The sequence below is a fragment of the Petaurus breviceps genome, unplaced genomic scaffold (assembly GCF_028583685.1).
Source record: "Petaurus breviceps papuanus isolate PSGF00001 unplaced genomic scaffold, PetGlider_PUasm1.0 174, whole genome shotgun sequence".
NCBI classification, from domain to species: Eukaryota; Metazoa; Chordata; class Mammalia; order Diprotodontia; family Petauridae; genus Petaurus; species Petaurus breviceps.
Genome location: NW_027185761.1, coordinates 44,927,416 through 44,944,387, shown reverse-complemented (window position 1 = coordinate 44,944,387; position 16,972 = coordinate 44,927,416). Strand labels below are relative to the sequence as shown.

Below are 16,972 nucleotides of genomic sequence, written 5' to 3'. Positions count from 1 at the left end.
CGGAGTCGGGATGACCTGGGATCGAATCCGGGCTCAGATACTTAGCACCACACCCAGAAATAACTGGCTGTGTAACCTTGAGCAAGTTACTTAATCCCAACTGCTTGAAAAAAAAGAAAAGAAAGTTAAGAGGAAGAATGACTTGGGGAGAAAGAGTATAAGTTCAGTTATGGACATGTTGAGGAGATGATAGATTAGATAGATTAGATAGATAGATAGATAGATAGATAGATAGATAGATAGATAGATAGATAGATAGATAGATAGATAGATGTGGATGCTGTTTAGTCATTTTTCAGTCATGTCTAACTTTCCATGACCCCATTTTGACTTTTCATAACAAAGATACCAGAGTAGTTTGCCATTTCCTTCTCCAGTTCATTTTACAGATGAGGACACTGAAGCAAACAGGATTAAGTGACTTGCCCAGGGTCACAAAGCTAGTAAGTGTCTACAGCTAGATTTGAACTCAGATCTTCCTGATTCTAAGGCCCAATGCTCTACCCACTGCACTACCTCAATGCCTTCATCTCTGATATATACTGGATGTATTACCATGGAGAAAATCATTTAACCTCTCAATGCCTTAGGCAACTCTCTAAGACTACAAATTGCAGAGGAGGTGCAAACCTACACTGGCAGAAATTCCTCACCAGAGGATTCCTTATACCAATGAATCACAAGTCTAGTACTTATTTTTGCCTCACTAGATGAGTGGCAAAATCTCAGGCAGGAAACTGGAATCAAAATGGGTTTTAGAGCTCCTCTCCAGGTCATATGAAACAACTTCCTCAAGGACACACAAGCAATAAAAAATAAGGGTAGAATTTGAACCCAAGTCCCCTAACTCTAAAGCCAATGCAGAAGAAGCTGCTTAAAATCACTAAGCTACTTAGTGCCAGAGTCCAAGCTGGAAGTTGAATTCATAGCTTGGGGCTCCTTCTTCCATCATGCCAGGCTACCTCTCTGAAAGAAATAGGGAAAGATATTTTGCTCTTGCTCCCATGTTCTGAGGGCATTGCCAGCCCAGCAGTCATTGGCTCCTTCCTAAGCAGTTCACTGTGGCTTGTTTGAAAGCTTGTCAAAGTTAAAGAGGGTAGGGGTGAGGCAAAGAAGACAGCTTCTCAGTCAGGTCCCTTTTGGACCAATTTAATGAGAACATAAGCATGTAAACAATGAAAAATAAGTCAAAGAAAGAGAGTAGAGTGGTGAGATCAAAATGGTCACCTTTTGGCTTTGTCATGGCAGCCCCCAATATAAAGGAAACAACAAGGAATGGAAAACAAGGAGCAGTGACACATTGGATCAGCACTTCCAAGTGGACAGCAGCTTCTCTAGGGCAGTAGAGAATACATGATTAACTAGTCCATGATTTGCTTTACTGCCTGCAAGCTGCTTGGCTTGCTGAGGCTCTGTCTATAAATTGCTCTTTCTGACAAGTGTTAAAAGGTGAACAGATATGATGATCACTCCTTTTATTGCCTTTCCCCAGAGATGGTCAGTTAATGAAAATCATTCATCCTAGATTTTCATTTGCATGTGCTCCCAAAGAAAGCCACTCAAACAAAGTTAAGTTTTCCAAAGGGTGGCCAAGTCTTTTCTGAAACATGGTGGTGGTTGTTTGGTTGTTGTTTGTTATAGAAGAAGGAAGCAGAGAGAAAAGAAATATAGGCCAAGCTGTAATGACCAAAAGCTATTTCACCTGATGGCTGTTCAGTGTCTTATGTGAAAGTCCAAGAATAAGAGGCTACTCAGTCTCTGAAGAGACTCCAATCAGAGCATAAATGCAGAAGGACCATTTGCTACTGTTAACATCTGTCCACAGGAAATGGACATGAGCCACTAACTCATTTTCCCCAATCCATCAAGCAGTCCTTGCCCATAGATAATACTTCTTACCGTAACCCCAAAACACATAAACAACCTTTACTCAGTAAATGTGAATAACAGGTCAATAACTTGGATTTTAGGAGCAATATAGGAAAATAGATAAACAGAACTTGGAATTAGAAATTCCTGGGTTTGAATCCCACCTTTAACAGTGGCTGAATAATCCTGGACAAGTAAGACACTTAATTTCTCAGTGCCAGAGTCAACTCTCTGAGGAGGAAAGGGAGCTGGATTTGGAAACAAAAGATCTGAATTCAAACCCTAGCTGTCATAAATTTCCAGCACAACTTAGGACAAATTACCTTTCTGGGTGCCTGGCTAGGTCAATTAATCAATGAATAAGCATTTGTTAAGTGCCTACTATGTTCCAAGAACTGAGCTATGGACACAAAGCCAAAAAATGAAAGTCTATCTTAAGCAGCTTACATTGCAGGCATACCTTCTTTTATTGTGCTTTGCAGACAATGGATTTTTACAAATTGAAATTTTGTGGCAACCCTGCATCAAGCAAGTCTATTGGCACCATTTTTCCAACAGCATGGGTTCACATTGTGTCTCTGTGTCACATTATGGTAATTCTCGCAATATTTCAAACTTTTCCTTATTCTTACATCTGTTATGGTGGTCTGAGATCTGGTATCCTTGATGTTACTACTTTAATTGTTTTGGGGTGCCATGAATCATGCCCACATAAGATAGCAAATTTAATCGATAAATGTGTGTGTTCTGACTGCTCCTCCAACCAGACAGTCCCCCAATTCTCTCCCTTCTTGTCTAGTTTCCCTATTTCCTGAGACACAACAAAATTAAAATTAGGTCAGTTAACAACCCTGCAATAACCTCTAAGTGTTCAAGTGAAAGAAAGAGTCAATTGATGCAGCAAATTTCATTGTGGTCTTATTTTGAGAAATTGCCACAGCCACTCTAACCTTCAAGCAACCACCACTCCACCAAACAGCAGCCATCAACATCAAGGCAAGATCCTCCACCAGCAAAAAGATTACAACTTGCTGAAGGCTCAGATGATGGCTAGTAGCATTTTTAAGAAATAAAGTGTTTTTTTAATTAAAGTGTGTGAATTTTTTTTAAAGATATAACACTATTGGGGCAGCTAGGTGGTACAGTGGATAGAGTACTCGCTCTGTAGTTAGGAGGACCTGAGTTCAAATATGACCTCAGATATTTGACATTTACTAGTTTTGTAACACTGGGTAAGTCACTTAACTCCAATTGCCTCACCAAAAGAAAAAAAAAAGATACAATGCTATTGCACACAATAAACTACACTATAGTGTAAATATAACTTTTATATACACTGGGAAGCCAAAAATTTCATGTGACTCATTTTATTGCTATATTTGCTTTATTGCAATAGTTTGGGATCAAGTCTGCAATATCTCCATGACTCTATGATTTCTTCTAGCTCCCTAGGTGGTGCAGTGTATACAAGGCTAGTTCTGGAATCAGGAAGACCTGAGTTTAAATCCATCCTCCAACACTTATTTTGTGGCCCTAGACAAGTCACTTAATCTCAGTCTTCCTCATTTCTTGATCTTTAAAATGGGGATTATAATAGCACCTACCTCCCAGGTTGTTGTGATGATCAAATGAGATATCTGTAAAGCACTTAGCAGAGTGCCTGGCACATGGTAGGTATTTTAAAATGCTTGTTTCCTTCCTTCCATAGATTATATGTGATCCACACTGGCACAGGCAGTATATCTATCAGTATTCCCCCATACTGACCAAATAGCAGAATAATCTGGTGCTCACAAATGCATGATCTGAATTTTAAACTAGTCCTCTAACCACACCCTTAACTTGAAAATCCATCCTCTTGATTCTCTGAGCTTAGGGATGGATATGTTTTCAAATGCCATACCTCTCATTGGTGTCTCCCACAATTAAATTTGTAAGCCAACACAAGGAATGATTTTAAGAAATGTCTCTGCTCCGGGGTTTTATTTAACATATAACACCAAACGAAGTTTATATTATATTTTTAATCTAGTGCAAAATGATAACGGCTGCATTAAGCAACAGAAGGCACGTCGTTCTAATTAAAATCACCGGTTAAATAACTTTTATAGGCTTTTTTGTCTCTTCCAGTTGTCGTTTAATAAATGGTATCTGCTTCTAAGTGTCCCATTTTCATACATACCAATCTGTTGGTATTACACATGAACTGGAAAGAAGTCGGAGCTTTTAGCTCTGAACAGCGCCTCTAATTCACATGGCTATGAGAAGGTCAAAATGAATCGGTGACTTTTTTTTAAAAAAATTCACTGCATGTTAACCAGAAGAAACGAGGGCTGACGTTCTGCTACTCTCGCTGGTAAGAAAACAATTCTGAACAAAAACGCGGTGAAGAATAATTCAATTTGAATTCAGGACGAGCAAGTCCAGAGCGCTAGAGAAGAAATATTGTGGTGAGTGCTTGCCCAAGATAAGCCCGGCTTTGTTTAAACCTCCTATTTTTCTTCATTCTCTTGATCATGAGCAGATCAGCAGATGGCCTGAAGTTATCATAAATATGTAAGCCACCGAAGTGCACTTGGTTGAAATGCAGCCAAAAGAAAAAAAAAAAAGAAAGAAAGAAACCCCTGATGTTGAACAATGCAGAGCAATTGGGATAGGAGTGGGTAGAGGGGGGAGGGTGTCTGATGCAAAAGCTGGAAGGAGGTTTTTATTGTGTGTGGTTCTCCCCCATATAGTAAGTTTTGGAAGCACAGCAGCAAATCAGGAAAAATCACCTGCTTCTTTCCTTGGCATGAAAGAATGCAGTAGTGCCATTTTTAAAAGGTTATATGTCAGGGAAGTTAGCCTTTTCTTTCAATTAAATTATCACATTTTCACAATTTAGAGCTCCAAATGGATCTTCAAGTGCTTTCTTCCATGGAAACTTGCTGTCAAAATCCAAGCTTGCTATGAGAATGAAGAGCACAATAGAGACAACAAATGGAATTATCACAATGGGGCTTCCTGCCTTGATTTCTTCAGGGCAGAGGAAGGTTTTATCTTTCCTCTGCACTGACTAATGGAGAAGATGGGAAATGTTGCCTGGCACATAGTAGGAGCGTAATGAGCCCTCGTTGATTCTGATAGATGAGTGGATAGTACAGTGGCTAGAGTGCTGAACTTGAGATTGAGATGACCTGAGACAGAAATGAAATAGTCCCTCTCTTTAAGGAGTTTGCGTTATATCTAGATGACCTCTATTTTTTTTTCTACCTCTATAGGTGGTGCAATGGATAGCACCCTAGCCCTAGAATCAGAAGGATCTGAGTTCAAATTCAGTCTCAGACACTTAATAGCTGGGTGACCAGGACAAGTCACTTAACCTCTCTCAGACTCAGTTTCCCTGTTTGCAAAATGGGGATAATAATAGCTCCTATCTTCAAGTGTTGTATGGATTTTTTTTAAAGATATTATTTATGAAACACTTTGGGAACCTTAAAGCATTATATAAATACCTGTTATTACTATTAATTGTTTAATGATTACATGTTGATTAACTGATTAAATATATCTAAGAGAGAGGGAATACAGCTTTGTGTATGGGGGACCAGCCTTGGACTTAGAAAGACCCGAGTTCAAGTCCTTTCTCCCACATGTGATGCCTGTGTGCCTATATGCAAGGTAAGTTGCTTAACCTGGCAGCACCCTGAGGCATAAGGAAGGGAGCTTAGAGGTCATCTAGTCCAACCCCCTCATTCTATATATGAAGCCCTAAAAGGGAAGGTGATTTACCTGCCCAAGATCATAGTGGTGGGAAGCATCAGTGGTAGAATTTGAATCCAGGTTCTATAACTCCAAATTCTACCTTCTTTCCCTTGTACCACTCTCTAAAACTAAATGCTACAATTCCATTGCCTAAATAATTGGATGGCAGGAATTTCTACATCTGAAATAACATATACTGACAAAATTAGAACTCCCTCCCTCTCCTTACCAAAAAAAAAAGAGAGAGAGAGAAGAAGAAGGGGGAAGGGGGGGGGAGGGGGAGGGGGAGGGGGAGGAGGAGGAGGAGGAAGAGGAGGAGGAGGAGAAGCTCTCTATAGAATTCAGAATGGAGGCAGTGACCCATAGTGATCTCAGACAGTCAAGGTTGAAACATGCTTCTTTCTCAATAAACAGGTGGTGGACTACAGGCACCAAATACCACATATTCTACCATGGGAGGTCACAGCATTATTCAGTTTTGTTTAACTCTTTTTTATTGCTCTTGTTATATAGGAGCATACAATGGGAGTGGGGTTTACAGGTAATCTCAAAGTATTAACTAGAAAATCATTTGGGAAGAGGTTCATCACCAAAAGGCTGGCCCCCAGGTTACATATTTTGTCCTCCAGTAACTCAGGCAATCATCTCATAAAGATGTCAAAGGACCATGAGCTGTAGCCAGTAGTCACACACACACACCCAGGGCATCGCAATTTTGAGAAGCTCTGAAGGGCATGCCTGGCAGTCACCACGTACCAAACCTGTCAACTAGTATGCATTCAACAAAATGCACTCAGCACAAAAATGGAGGAGTTTCCTCAGGTTTTTTGGAAAATATTCCAGAAGTTGAGAATGCAGATAGAAAAAACAAAAAAACCTGTTGGACTTTAGAGGTCATCTAATCAAAGCCCTTCTTTTTAAGGGCTAAAACTGAGACTCACAAAAGTTAAATGACTTAGGATCATAGTTGTTTAGTCAATTAGTCATGCCCAATTCTTCATGACCCCATTTGGAGTGTTCTTGGCAAAAGTACTGAAGAATGGTTTGCCATTTCCTTCTCCAGCTCATTTTACATATGAGGTAAACAGGGTTAGGTGACTTGCCCATGACCACACAATTAGTAATGTCTGAGGTCAGATTTGAACTCAGAAAAATGATTCTTCTTGACTCCAAGCCTGGCCCTCTATCCACTGTGCCACTTAGCTGCCTTAAGATAATAAATCTATTTTTTAATAGCAAATATGTATATGACACTTGGAGGTTTATAAAGCAGCTTTAAACATATCATCTCATCTGATCTTCACAACTATCACCCCAGTGAGTTTTTACCCATGAGGAAACTGAGGCTGAGAGAGATTAGCTTGTCCAGGGTCACAAAGCTAATTAATGCCTGAGAAAGGCTTACCATCCCACATCTTCCTGAGTCTAGTCTTCTATCCACTGTACCAGCCATCTGCCTTGAAAGTTGTCTAATGAAGTTAACTCTCTCATTATACAGAAAGAGAAACTGAGATCCACAGAGGTTAAGCTACAGGTAATAAGCAACCAAAGTGGGATTTGAATGTAGGTCTTCAGACTCCAAAGACTATGAGACTGCCACCCAATTAAGCCTACCCTTCAACAGAGAGAAATCTGTAACAAAAAAACTGTCAAATACTGTATGCTGCTGAATTCATTATAGAATACATTCTACTTGGCCCCAAACCTAGAAGCAGAAGTTAAAAACAAGAATTTCAAGTATATTTCATCTCCAGTTTAGAGCTGAGTACTTGAAGGCATTTTGTATCTATTAAAGAATCTATTGGATGCAGAATTTGAGCCACCTAAGGAATTGGCAGCATTTTAATTCCAAGATTTATGCCTTGATATATAGACGTTCTCTAGTAACCAGATAAAGGACAGAGATATTTGCTTCAGCCCAATTCATGTTTGCTCTAACCAAACAGTCCCTTGAGGACAGTGGATATCCCCCTTTTTTTCTCTTTGTAGTCCCCGATACTTATTACAATTTAGCCCCTGTCGTAGGCCAGCGGAATAGGAGGAAAAGTATTGATTTTATTGTTTTAATAAATTTATTTATTTATTAGTTTGCAACATTCATTTCCACAAGATTTTCAGTTCCAAATTTTCTCCCCATCTCTCCCCTACCCCCACCCCAAGATATCAAGCATATGGAATACCCCTTCCCCCAATCTGCTCTCTCTTATGTCCTCCCCATCCCCTCCCCCTTACTTTCTTGTAGGGCAAGATGGATGTTTATACCCCATTGCCTGTATATCTTATTTCCTGGTTGAATGTAAAGAACAATTTTTAACATTTGTTTTAAAAACTTTGATTTCCAGATTCTTTCCCATCTTCCCTCCTCAACCACCCCCACTGGGAAGACAAGCAATTCAATATAAGTTGTACATGTGTAAGAGCACTGATTTTAAGAGTCAACAGAGAAATGGTTTCCCATACTAACTCTCTTACTAGCTTGCATGACCATGCACAAATCACCATACCTCTCTTAGCCTCAGTTGTTTCATCTGTAAAATAGAGATGGTAGTACTTACCACAGAGGGTTGTTGAGAGCATAATGTATGTATTTGGCAAAGTTTAAAGCACCAAATAAAAGTATTGTATTATTGTTTATTGAACTAAATAGAAATTATACATAGTCCTATATAGGTGTATGTATATACACACACACACACACACACACACACACACCTATTTATGCAAACTTACATATACATTTCCTTATGTATAAAAGGTCCCAACTACCTTTTCCCCCTTCTTCCTTCACTCACTGCTCCCCAACTCCATTTTTTTACCTTTCCCTGGGATGGTTCCAGACTAAAGGGAAAGAATGGTGGAACTAAGGGAGGGTTTTTGTTGTTTAATAATTTTTCAGTTGTGTACAACTCTTTGTGACATCATTTAGTATTTTCTTGGCAAAGATACTAGAGAAATTTTCCATTTCCTACTCCAGCTCATTTTACAGATGAGGGAACTGAGGCAAATAGGGCTAGATGACTTGCCCAGGGTCAAAACCTCTAGTAAGTGTCTGAGATTGGATTTAAACTCAGGAAGTTGCATCCTCCTGACTCCAAGACCAGTACTCTATCCACTGCGCCATTGAGCTGCACCTCCCCCTTTCTACCCCACTTAAGGGAGGAGGGGCAGGCAAATCACAAAAGGCCTTCTTCCTCCCCTCCCAATCATTGTCAGGTCTGTAAGCACCAATGTTTATGGCCTTAATTCAATAAATTCTAGAATGTCAAAACAGGAAAGGGACCTTAGAATCTAGGTCAACTTTCCCCAATCCTCCTCCACTTCCCCTTTCCCCCCCCCAATTCTAGGCCTCCATTCTCCCAGTGAAAAAACTGAAATCCCAAAGAATTGAATGATTTGTCAAAGAGGCTGATACAGGACAATATAAGCCTTGGACTCGACTCCCAGTCCTGTGCTTCCTACCTCCCAACCACCATCTACCTCCTCTCCTTTCTTAGGTCCCATCCTATCACTCACCCTTGCTCTGCCCAAGTTTTTGTAAAAAGACAGTCCACAGCAGTTTCCTTCTGCTCCCTCTCGATCTTCATACTATACCAGCCTTTCTTCCCCACTTCCAAATCTAGTCCTGGAAACACTAATTGAACTAACATTACCATTCCTGGAGAAAATAAGTCAACCAATTCCCCTATCACTCCATTCATCATCTATATGAATTCCCAGAACAAAACATCCCCCTCCCAATCACTATCCCCTCTATTTTGCTATTAGAAAATAATGAATAATATATAGTATTTACAAATTCCTCCAGAAATGGATCTACTCAACATGTAGATGGATATAATATATATAAGATATACATATGCATATATGTATATGTGTTTGTATATATGCATTTCTCTCTGTGTGTGTGTATGTAAAACTAGAAAAGTATTGGTTTGTTAAAAGATGGACTTTTTCAACAGTGGGAAGCTTAGACTCACTGATAACAGTCCACCCCAATCTCTGTCCCTAGAACTCTCCCTCCATATCTCTACTTCCTAAATTTCTTGGTTTCTATTAAGTCTTAACTAAAATTCCACCTTCTACTTTACTTTTTTTCTACCTTTCCTGATCTTTCTTTTTTTTCTTTTTTTTTTTTAAAGCAAATCGGGTTTTAAACCAAACCTTGCTCAAGGTTACACGGCCAGTTATTTCTGGGTGTGGTGCTGAGTATCTGAGCCCGGATTTGATCCAGGTCATCCCGACACTGGAGCCGGTGCTCTTACTCGCTGAGCCACCTGGCCGCCCCTAAGCAATTGGGGTTAAGTAACTTGCTCAAGGTTACACGGCCAGTTATTTCTGGGTGTGGTGCTGAGTATCTGAGCCCGGCTTTGATCCCCAGGTCATCCCGACACTGGAGCCAGTGCTCTTACTCGCTGAGCCACCTGGCCGCCCCCCCTGATCTTTCTTAATCCTCGTAACCTCCCTCTTCTGATCACCTCCAGTTAGTCCTGTCTGTATCTTACTTGTACAGTTATTTACACTGTTTTCATGTTGTCTTCCTCTTTAGATTTTGAACTCCTTAAGGTCAGGGATGGTCTTTTATCTTTCTTTGTATCCAGAGCACTTAGCACAGTGCCTGCCTGCATGGAGTAAACACTTCATGGTTGGTAGGTTGTCGTCCTTTGTTCTGGAAAAGGACCAAAATGACATTACTCTGTTGGAGTCAAAGTACAGTGCATCAAACTGTGCCTTGTGCCTGATCTGTGATAAAGCCTTCTGAGCTCATATTGGTCTGATCAAGGACTTGCTAACTGACTTGCTATTCAATTCTGGGCCTATTTCATTGCTCATCTGTAAGAACTGTCCAAGGTATGTGTACTGAGAGACTAGCTCAACAAGCTGTCCATTCAGAAGCATATCATACTTGACACAATATGTATTTCTCATCCACTTTCTTTTTCCCATGTAGCCATATGTAGGATATGCACGTATATGCATATATGCACATACACATATTTAGATGTTCATATTCAGTCATTGACTACCAATGTATATGTCCAACGACATGTAAAATAACTTTGAAAAATACTATTATGACAAAAAGTTTGACCCTAAAGGAATGTATTTCCTGGATCTAGACAACAGATAAAAATATAAGCACAACAAATCCAATACCACGAAAAATTCAAGATAATTAATATTTTTCTTGTCTCTCGTTATTCATTTTAAGGAGAAAAAAAAAACAAAAATCAAGCAGTGAATTGGGAGAGAAAGACTCCTTAGATTATTCCTGAGGAAAGTTGAGGACATGCAGAAAAAACTACACAAAGAAACCATAATAACAGCTGACACTTATATGGCATTTTAAACTCTGCAAAGCACTTTACATATATTATCTCATTCAAGTTTAACAACAATTCAACAAAAGAAATGCTCCAGGTTTTGTCTTTGCCATTTTTTGTTGTTGTTTGGTCATTTCAGTTCTATCCAATTCTTCTTGACCCCATTTGGTGTTTTCTTGATATACTGGAGTGGTTTGCCACTTTTGTTTTTCAACTCACTTTACAGATAAGGAAACTGAGGCAAACAGGCTGACTTGCACAGCATCACACAGCTAGTGCCTGAAGCCAGATTTGAACTGTTACTCCTGATTCTAAGCCCAGGACTCTATCTAATATGTTACATAGCTGCCATTTTACAAATGAGGAAACCAAGGCTCAGAGTTGACAAGTTGCTTGCCTTAGTCACACAGTTAATAGGTATCAAAGGTAGGGTTTGAACTCGAGTGTTTTAGACTCCAAGTCTAGCACCAGTATAAGGGCTTAGAATGAATCAAAATAACTGCATTTGTTTCTAATAACACAAACGTATTAACCAAACAGGAGCAGAAGAAGACACCACTGCTTCAGGCAGACAGGACAGCAGCCACCAGACCAAGATTGGTACCTGAATCAATGAATGGCTTTTTCACCCATTGGCTGTGTAAACAAAAAGAAAGCTAAGGAGATATTCTCTCCCCCGCCCCTTCCTCCTTTCTGCCTGCTGATTTTTTTTTCCCTAGAGTTTTCTAACCCCAGTAATATTATTTCTCACAAGAATGGTTTTTGTTATTGTTGATCTTGATTCATTTACAAAGAATTTGTTATCCATTGTTTTGCTAAGCATGACTATAAAGGCTGCTAGAATGGGAAGAGAGGCCAGATCTAAAATGATTTTATATTTTACAAAATGAATAAAGTAGGACAAATTTGTTACGTGAAGTTTGGCTTCAGTCAAAGGGCTGCACTTGAGGACCTAGAGGGCCACATGTGGCCTTAAGACCACAGATTCCCCACCCCTGAACTAGGACCACTCCTGGTTTATCAATCAAAGACCACCTTTGGGCATTTTTTTTTAGCTCTTCATACCTTATCTATAGGGCAGTTAGTTAGTGTGATAGATAAGAGTATGGGAACTTAAATTCAAGATGGCCTCAGACACTTACTAGCTGTGTAACCCTGGACAGGTCACTTAACCCTGTTTGCCACAGTTACTGTAAAATGAGCTGGAAAAGGACATGGTAAACCACTCCAGCATCTTTGCCAAGAAAACCCCAAATGGGGTAACAAAGAGTGGGACATGACTAAAATAACTGAACAATAAAAAATATTCAATATACTGGTTCATATCTAAACTGCTTTGGGCAAAAGTGAAATGAAACCTAGGACGTTCTTTCCATCTGCCCCTCAGAGCAAGTCTGATTTCTCTTGGTTGTAATCAATCTGTACGGCTACCTGCCCAGTGGGCTTTGGAGTCTAGGTAGGCATTCCACCCACCTTAGCCTTTGGGAAAGGAAGAGAGAAAGAGTGAGGGGAGGGGACTAGAAGAGAGAAAGCTCGTCCAGGATCCAGGAGACAGAGGCAGGGTGATTTGTGAGGTTTTCAACTCTACCTCCTCCCTGGTTGGGAAGGTTTCAGCTGTCAGGGTGTAGACAGACCTGGCTATGTCAACACCTAGGAGCTACACTTTAACCATCCCCTCTCTCTCCTTTCATCTCTCCCTACCTATTAGTTCCTTCTCTCTAGCCAAAAATCATGCTTAAGTCTTCATCATCATCATCATCACCCTGTCACCTGCTCATGTTCTTGTCCTATAGTTCTCCTCCCCTTATCATCTAAATTCTCAAAAGGGAGAAAAAGACATTTATGCTCCTTGCTTTGACTTCTATTACCCCCTCACTTCTCACCCTCTTGCAATGAGGCTTTAGATCCTATCTAATACTCAACTGAAATTGTTCTTTCTCTAAAGTTACCAGTGATCTTTTATCCTCTAAACCCTTCACCTTTTGTGGGAAGAATGCTGGACTTGGAATCAAAAAGACTTGGGTTCAATCCCACCTCAGATATTTACTAGCTATGTGGCCTTGAACAAATAATAACCTCCTCCTTGGAGCTTCAAGCAATCTTCTAACCAGTTATTATGTCTGTAGGGAGAGGGAGTCCCCACATCAACAAAATAATGGAACATTAATGTCTTTGGAGAGAGGCTGATGGAGGGAGAAGGGAGAAGAGATATAGAAGAGAGACTAGAAAGAGAAGAGGCATTGAAAAGAGAGAAAAGGGGAAAGAAAGAAATAGAAATGGAAAGAGAAGAGAGGGAGAGAGAGAGAAGAGAGATGGAGAGAGAAGACAAAGAGGAGAGAGAGGGATAGAGAAGAGAGAAAAAGGAGAGCAAGAAGGCAGGAAGAGAGAGACAGAGATGGAGAAGAGATGAAGAGAAAGAAAGAGGGAGGAAGAAAGACAGAAGAGAGAGATGGAGAAAAGGAAAAAAGAAAGAGGGCAAAAAGGATAGAGAGAGGAGAGAGGTGGAGAGAGGAAAAGAGACAGAGAGAGAGACAGAGAGAGTTAGTTGATAAAGGAACAGATTAATGAATGCTCCAGGTTTCCAGGGTAGCTGTGTCTTCCAAGACAAAGATTTTTTTCCTTGTCTCTTCCAAGGCAAGGCCAAAAATCATATGGCTCTTTTTTGTGATCTCCAGTGCCTGTGACATTAGGTGCTCAGCCAGTGTCCTGTCATGAAGATGGGCATAAAGATACTTTGGAGAGTTAAAAGTAAATTTAAAGATTGATTTTCTAACTCCTTGACTCTTTCTGAGTGTAGCCTATACCAATTGAAGACAGCTGATTAATTAAGTTAATCATTTAATTTAGCTTGGTTAATCAGAACAGATAGCATTTCCTTTGAATTATTATTCCTCCACTAAAAATCTTCTGGATTGCATCATCGTGGCCTGGAGGTGGCCTAGAGTTCTTGGGGTGGATCACAGTGACAGCCTGTGTCTCATGTAAGGATCAGACTAGTTAGACCTAGAGGAACAAATCCATGGTTCCATTGCCCTTAATTCCTCAGAACTTTCTACCTCCATGCCAGCAACCTTCTCATCCTGGGGAAGCCTCTGCCCCCATAGACCCTTCCTCTGATTACTGAGCTCATTGCTGGGACCACTATTGCAGAAAGCATCTAGCCACCCATTTTCATATCTCTACCAGCTCTGTTACCAACTCTCTGAACTTTTCCACCTTGACCCCTTCCCAGCTATCTTTTATGTATTTCCTTCCTCAATAGACTATAAGTTCCTTGAGGGTAGGGATTCTCCCTCTCTCTCTCTCACTCTGTGTGTTGTCGCTCTCTCTTTGTATCTCTCTCTATGTCTCTGTGTCTCTGTCTGTCTCTCATTTTTGCATTCCAGGAGATTAACATAGTGTGTGACATATAAGAAACAATAAATGCTTCATCTATTTAATTATTCAAAGGTAGAGCATCAGGAGGGGTAGCTAGGGGCACAGGGGATAGAGCACTGGACTTGGAATCACAAAGACTCATTTTCTCGAGTTCAAATCTGGCCCCAGATACTTGTTAGCTGTGTGACCCTGGGCAAGTCACTTGACTCTGCCAAAGTTCCTCATCTGTAAAATGATCTGGAGAAGGAAATAGCAAACCACTCCAGTATCTTCATCTGGAAAATCTCAAATGGGATCACAAAGAGTCAGAGACAACAGAAATAACTGTAACAACAAAAGACCATCAGGTGATAATTATGTAGGATACAACTCACAAAAATCTGTCTAATAAAATATGGAAAGGCAAAAGATCTGTACAGCAAATGTCATCTTCACAATGATAAAATCATGTCTCTTTTCAGGTAGCAAAACACTGAATTATTAAAAGTATTTTCAATTTATATTGAACAATATTCCTCATGATGAAAATTGAGCTCATCAAAATGATTTGGGTATCAATACTTCACCTGGAGTCTGCCATCATAGGAAATGGATCAGTCATTTGGCCAATGATGGAAATTATTGATAATTTTAAATACTCCAATGCATCTGTGATATCACTGTGACTCTTGTCTACATACTCTAATAGATCTTCCAAAGAAGACTCACTCAACCCACTAGAAGCTTTTCTTGAAATGGAGAACATGTGCCTATCCATTCATTTTTCTTCAACTGAGTTATGAGATAAAATGACCTGATAATAGGCCACATTGGGCCAATTTAAAATAATTACATATCATTCAGATGTCTTGTGTTTGTGTTACTTCTCTGCCCAAAACACAAATAAGAAAATATTGACAAATCTGAAGCATAAAAAGTAGCCAACAGCATTGTGCCTTCTCTTTAAAGATGCTGCTGTCAAATCCATCACTTAGCAAGGTATTCTGGAGAGCTTCTTACAGTAACTCTGGGATAAAAAAAGAGGACAGAAAGTGTCTGCTGGAATTAATTCTTCAATTCTATTGAGCCTCCATGTTAACGGGTTGAAAAAAAAAAGGACGTGCTTTTTTTACACGGCAGCTATCGGCAGCCTTGAAAGGCATCCTGTTTATTTGTGGTTGCTATAACTGTCTTTCTCAATTATCCATTGAAAAGTGAGCAAAAACCCACTCCAAATACATAATAAGATGTAAACAGCTACTAGCCAGCATGCTAGTACTGTAAGCTAACTAAGTTTCTAAATCCTTGTTATAAACACTCTAATTAATTAAAATCTGTTACTTTTCATCCGGAGAGAAAAGGACTCCATTCAATCCCTTAGAGAACACTGATCATGGATTACTTTGTGGTAATATTTATGGACATATATTCCAGTAATCAGTCAACCCCCAAGCATTTATTAAACTCCTAAATGGGCTGGACACAAGGCTAAGCACTGGCAATACAAATACAAAGGGCAAGCAATCCTTGATATTAAGGAGTTTACATTCAAATGGAGGAAGACCACACTCTCATATACAAACAGACACCAAACAGAGACAAAAGGAATACAAGGTAGTTTGGGGAATGGGGTGCTAGAGGTTGGAGGATTGAAAAGGGCTTCACATAGGAGGCAGGCACTTGGGCTAAATCTTAAATAAACCAGCAATTCCAAATGGCAGAGGAGAGGAAACAGGGAATCTAGGCGTATCTCCCCAGCACTGTCACAGTGCTGGGCACACAGTAGGTGCTTAATAAATGTTGGCAGAACTGAACTATCCCTTCTTGCTCAAGATCTTTCCCTGACTTTGCCATAATATGGTCAATCTAAGGGTGAAATTCAATTGAATTCAGTTCACCAAGCCCTGCCAGACAATTTACTGGGCACTAGGACTACAAAGAGAAAATAGAAATTTTCCTTGTCCTCAAAGAACTTAAGAGAGGAAACCACAGACACACATTGCATTGAGAAGAGACATGAAATAATAGAAAGAGTCAGCATGGCATTTTGAATAGAGGACTAGACTTGAACTCTGGAAAGCCTGAGCTAAAATCCCTCCTCCAATACCTACTGGCTTTGAGATTCTGGGCAACTCTCCAAGACAGCAGTTCTTAACCTGGGATCCACAGGATGCCCTGAGGCTCTTGGGATAGATTTCATGGGACCTGTAAACTTGGATGGGAAAAAAATTACATCACTATTTTAATATATTTGGTTTCCTTTGTAATTCATTAGCTTTATAGCACTGTCATTGGTCTTCTTTGAGGAAGAAGGATGAAAAATCACAACTTTATATTATCAGTTTTAAAATGGTCAGTTGGTTGCTGTCCTTCATTCTCGAAGAGGATGAAAATGACATCACCATGCTAGAGCCAAGTTTCAATGTGTCCAGCTGTGCCTGATCAGGCCAATACAAGCTCAGAGTGCTCTACCACAGCCAGGCACAAATGTCTGTGTGAACATTTGGGGTGGATACTCCTCATACATCCTGCATTTCCTTTGAGCTGTCCCAATTCTGCTCTGCTCATAGAGCACAGCATCTTCTTTGATGAAGTCATGCCATGCTGAGTGGTCCTGTGCCGGTGTCTCCCATGTCACACAATCAATTCCAAAGTCCTTAAGAGAGACTTTGAGCGTCCCT

The 16,972-nt window shown here is 40.1% G+C and overlaps 1 protein-coding gene across 1 annotated transcript in view; it reads right to left on the bottom strand.

Moving 5' to 3' along the window:
* TAFA4 (TAFA chemokine like family member 4) overlaps positions 1-16,972 on the bottom strand; it is a 145,136-nt gene that overhangs the window by 58,469 nt on the left and 69,695 nt on the right. The window lies entirely within an intron of this gene.